The sequence below is a fragment of the Bidens hawaiensis genome, unplaced genomic scaffold (assembly GCF_021521415.1).
Source record: "Bidens hawaiensis isolate Kalapana, Puna unplaced genomic scaffold, B.hawaiensis_p1.1 tig00027333_1, whole genome shotgun sequence".
NCBI lineage: Eukaryota > Viridiplantae > Streptophyta > Magnoliopsida > Asterales > Asteraceae > Bidens > Bidens hawaiensis.
This window is the reverse complement of record NW_027494423.1, coordinates 123330-128979: the sequence shown is the minus strand read 5'-3', so window position 1 is coordinate 128979 and position 5650 is coordinate 123330. Positions and strand designations below refer to the sequence as shown.

The following is a 5650-nucleotide window of genomic DNA, read 5'->3' as shown; positions in this document are numbered from 1 at the left end:
TATGTAACCAAATAACTCTTGTTTATTAATCAGAAAATCTAACTCAAAAAACTGATTACAAACTATCAAACCCTAACTCGGTTTAACTCTTGATGAACCCTAACTCGGTTACACCTAGATTAACCCTAACTCGGTTACACCTCACACCAAACTCTCTATAATGTCTAACATAACTTGGTTTATATAGACTAACCTAACTTGCTAGCCACGACATTACCTATTATAGTCACAATACAATTAGGAAACATAACGTAACTAGAAAACATAACCAACTATGCCGACTTGCCATTATAGGTTCCTCAAGTTCACCGACTTGTGACTTGTAGTCCAAAATTACTTCCAACTTCGGTTACGTTCGTTACGATATTGAAACTAAAACTTAAGAACAATGGATGATGTGTCAGAAGCTGGTGCCGCCACGTGGACCAATTGCGGTCTTGCGGCACCAAGCTTCTTAAATGTTATATATAATAACTAGGTTATTGACTCGTGTACGACACTGGTGGAAATATAAACAACGTCAAATAAACACACACGAACATATAAATGTATTAATAATTTGTAGCTGTGTTATCGAACTAAAAGTAATTATTGGTACTACACGGTCACACCAAAGGGAATATAAGAAGGGAAAATTCCCAATATAGCCCTTTAATGATGAGAGATTCCAAATTTGTACCCTCAAAATCATTTTTTCAGATTTGTCCATCTTTTAACGCATCGCCAACGATGTGTTAGATAGTCTTGCCGACGAGTTAGCTAACATATAGCTAACGATCTGTTATACCTCAAAACACATAGTCAACGATGTGTTAGACCTCAAATGGTCAAAGATGTGTTAGGCATCCGAACACATGGTCAAAGATGTATTAGTCTCTTCTTTATTTTTATAATATTATAATATTATAACTAATTTTACTTATATTTTGTTTTCTTTTATAACTTTTAATATATAAAGTTTTATATAATTTCGAATATACCGTCGAGACGAGTTTTTTGATCTATGTGTTGACATAATTTTTTTTAAACCATGTCGGCTCAGTTTTGAGTAAAATTTATGTCGGCCCGTAGATAAAAAAACACTTCTCAATGATATATTCAATATTATATAAAACTTTATATATTAAAAGTTTTAAAAGAAAACAATATATAAGTAAAATTAGTTATAATTTTATAATATTAAAAAAAAAGCTAACACACCTTTGACCATGTGTTTGTATGTCTAACATATCTTTGACTATGTGTTTGGAGCAACATATCGTTGACCATGTGTTTGGAGGCCTAACGCAGCGTTGACTATGTGTTAGCTAACTCGTCGGCAGGACAACTTAATACATCGCCGGTGATGCGCTAAAAGAGGACAAATCTGGAAAAATAATTTTAAGGGGACAAATTTAGAATCTCTCACCATTAAAAGGCTATTTTGGAAATTTTCCCATATAAGAATCGTAAAACAAAGATAAATATAAAATGCACACATGTTGTAAGATTATTTTCATATTAATATTATATTATTATAATTAATTTTACTCATCATCATATTTGTTTTTTCTATTTTGATGATCCGCATATCCCTATAAAATATAAATGTAAGGTATAGAAATTTGGATCGAAACCGGGTGTTATGACAACAACAAACCCATTCAACCGTGAAAGGAATGAGATTAAATTGATTTTTTTGCAATGATGTGTTTCTTCATGCTGTCAGTGTAATACATACATGTGTTGGTTGGAAATGTATACATACATGTGAATGATATTATTTGAAAGATATCACATGTCATGTGATTGTCGGCACACATAATAAACATATATTTAAGTGGATGCAACAAATTCAAGGTGATATACAAAGATTAATTAGCTCGAATTCATAAGATAATTACCAAGTAAGCAAATAATAACATTTTTTTTACAAAAGTCAACAACCCTCTCAATGCCACATCTTCTTTCTTTTAATATCATTATAACCAAAAACCAGAATAAAATGCTCTTTTACCAAATTTAAAACTCAAGACCAAAATCTAATCTGAAATCTGGTATAAAAAGTTGTTGTAACCCGAATTCGAAACTTGAAACATATCACATTACTTGTGAACCAAAAATGAATTAACTCAAAATGACCACTTTGAATCAAATGACTTATGTATCTCGAACAAAAAATATTTTAAGTCTCTTTACCCATTTATGATTTTGAATCTCACATCATACATTTATTTCACTAAAATCTTGGTTTACAAACTTCTTAATCGGTAAACAGTTAGCGTTAGATGTTTACCAAGTACTAAAATATAAATTACCAGCTAATCAAACTTGTAAATGAGCCATTTATATTCTTTGAAAATCGATAACCTGTTGTAACACCAAAAATACCCTTAGAAGCAGTTTTGCTTAACCCGCACCTGTTCTACTATAATTTAATATACAAGTCAAATAATTGGACCAATCTGATGTTATACATCTTGTCCCTTTCACAATCACCCGGAATTTTATTTTCCCGCTCATCACTTATTTAGGATTTTTTTTCTTTTAGGGTTTTTCTTCTTTCTATCTCTATTTTATTCCACGCATGTTTTCACAAATTCCTTCTTTCCCTCGTCTCCAGGCCTACGGGTTTTTCTCTATTGCAATTCAATCGATCGATGAACAAATAATTGTAAGGATATGTTCGATTTTCTCTCTGACGATTTAATTGATGAACACACAACCGGTGATTAATCATCTCCTGATTCACAATATCTAAAGGGTTTTGATTTTGGTTAGTATTATTGTTTATTGACATTTTATGATTATTGATTCTATGGTGTTGTGATTAGATTGTAGATTTTGATAGTTTTTGGAAATCAATTTGTGGTTTTTGGTTAGTCTGTGATTAATTGTTGGTCTGATATAAGTTATTAGGATTAGGGTTTATGTTCATGGTGATCAATAATCTTGAGGTTTTTTTGTGTTTGGTTTGTTTCTTAATTGTGGTTTAGATTTAGGGTTTATGTTCATTAGAATTATAACTATTTAGCTTATTTTTTAAAGAAGATTTTTGTGTTCTTGCTCTAACAAGGTTTTTCACCATAATATTTATTAGTTTAACACTTTAATGTTACAATTGAGTAAGGGTAGATCCGGAAAGTAATATATGCTCTCTAAAATATTATAATGGAATTGCTTAATATATGCATGCCCAAGTTTTGTATATAATCTGCAAAGTTACTGATATGCAGGCATCATTATGTTGTAAGCTGGTTGGTAATAAATAAGTCAAATTGGAAAGACATCAAGAAGGCTAATCGTGTTGCAAAGGTAATTTTCTTTTTGTGACATAACTTTTACAAATATACATTATGGAATATGCCAATACGAGTATATCTACGGCATATTACTTGATTAGTTTGTAAAGGAGTCTTTGTCACTATGATCAAATTAAATTATTGAATTTGACTAATGAGTCATGTGGGTCATTTTGGATTGAAAAAGGAAACAAGTTCCTTAAACAGGTCCATGCTGTGAGGTTTTTTGGTAATTGTCTTTAACTATACAATCTAATATAGATCAGCCTTATGTTTAAATTGGTGTTTGGTCTAATTTGTAACTAATATGCACTAAAAAGCTAGAAAACCTATTTTTAGAATCAAGATTTTTCTACACTTAAATAACCGTCGATAAAAGTAAAGCAAGGTGGAAACAATTAAGATGACTTTGCATTATATTAATTTTTATAACTTTTGTTTAACAAAGTTCAAGTAGTTACTAGCTGAATTGTTTTTTTTATGCAGATGAAATATGCTTTCCCTTCATAGCGTAATTTCTCAGTGGAGAGGTTTTATCTTGATTAAATAAATATAATTAAGATTGTGAGAATTTATGAGAAGGCTTGACATTGCAGGTGTGGGATTTATTTTCAATATAATATTATAACATACATTATATATGATAGTGTGTACAAGCCGAAAGTGGATTGTATTACTAAACATTACACAATTTCAATTATTTGTTTCATATATGTTTTACTAAATACGCTCTTTAGGCATAGGATGTAAACTATGATAATCATTTTTAGTTATTACAGTTTTATATATTGTTTAATTGAAAATTTAAATTTAATCAACCCATGTAGCACACGGGTAATTACCCTAGTAAGTAAATAAATAAATAAACTGTTTTTAAGGAATGGAATTTAATTTCTATTTGCCAGCTAATCATGTTTTTGAATGTTTTTAGTCTAAGATGCAGTTAACATTAGGAATAAAAATGAAGCAAGATAGGTGTCAAGCGAATTATTTATTATTAAGGAACAAAATTATCTGTAACAGCGGTAATTGCAAACAAAATTTCTAATCTAATAGTATCATTTATTTAACAAGAATAAAATCGAAGATTATATTATAGAAATTAAGGATCAATATTATATTATAGAATCAAAATGAGGTAGGGTGAGATGGATGTGGAGTGGAATTATTATTATTATTAATTTGTTAAGGGCAAAAGGGCTTGTTAGGGTCATCTCTATGACTGGGAATCCTAAAGTGCCTTAACCTCCCCTCTTGTTTCTTCATATATCCTTGACACAAAAATGCATTAGAGAAGTTATCTTCAACCACCCTATTTACATCATGCACAAACACATCAGTACTCTCCCCATCAGCGAATTCCCGGTTCCGAGCCATCATCCCAGCCGTATAAATCGCGCTCATCCTCCCCGGGGCCTCGTCATAGTACCCGGTGGGCGCATCCACCATGATCAGATCCCATGCGGTCTCATAAACGTCACTAGGCAACCCTTTAAGCGCCAGCTGGCACACTGAGTGCCTGGGGTCACCAACCGCGGTGCACTCTGACCCTTGCCCGGCTTCCATAAGGCTATCGGCTTGCTTCACCTTACTATCATACCTCACATGGTATGACTCTAACATAGGAAACCTCTTCTTGATTTGCGCGATCCACGCCTCGTCTTCTTCTACAAACACCGTGCGCCCTCCGTAGTTTAATGAACTCCACATTAAACTATCGTGACCGAGCCCAAAAACTAGAAAGTTGCAAGGTGATTTTCTGTCTAGAACCGTTTTTGTTATCGATATTTCTTTCATAGTTTGCTGTGGTGTGATGGTAGACGTCGAGTAGTGGATTAACGCTTGTGCTAAAGCAGGAGGGATTTTGGTGCATGTTGGTGAGCACTTTTGGATGCTTCTAAACGAATCCTCCAAAATAATCGACGTTTGGGGGGTCTTGGAAGACGAAGATGTTGATCTAAATACGAAGAGAAGAAAGAACACAACGATGATCGCGATGATGATATGCCTGGTATTAACCGGATATTGTGTTCTTGACCTCATTTTCGACCAAGATATGGATTTGTATGCCAAGGATTTGTATACAAATATATATGGTAGATGGGTATTGTGATACTTAGAGCTGAAGTGATATTATTATAAATTGTATGATGTAGGACATGAAACCAAGAAAGTTTATGAATGAAGCAAAAGGGTTGTTGCTATAGTTGGTTGGATTATTTAACCATTTTCAACGAATCTGATAGATAGGATGGTTCACAAGTAAAGGTAAAGCAAGATCATATAAAAGGGTCACATTGGAAGTCAGATATCGGTTGATTTGGCTTTTCAGGTTGTTTTCAAGGAATCTGCTAGGATTATTGTTAATT

General features: G+C 32.6%; 1 long non-coding RNA gene and 1 pseudogene across 1 annotated transcript; one reads left to right on the top strand and one right to left on the bottom strand.

Moving 5' to 3' along the window:
• The first annotated feature begins 2543 nt into the window (after positions 1-2543).
• On the top strand, positions 2544-4022 carry LOC143575306 (uncharacterized). Its single transcript, XR_013142739.1, has 3 exons — positions 2544-2755; positions 3216-3294; positions 3768-4022. It is a non-coding gene; the product is annotated as an uncharacterized LOC143575306 (long non-coding RNA).
• A 444-nt stretch (positions 4023-4466) lies between these two features.
• On the bottom strand, positions 4467-5329 carry LOC143575305 (glucuronoxylan 4-O-methyltransferase 1 pseudogene; annotated as a pseudogene).
• Positions 5330-5650: the final 321 nt, after the last annotated feature.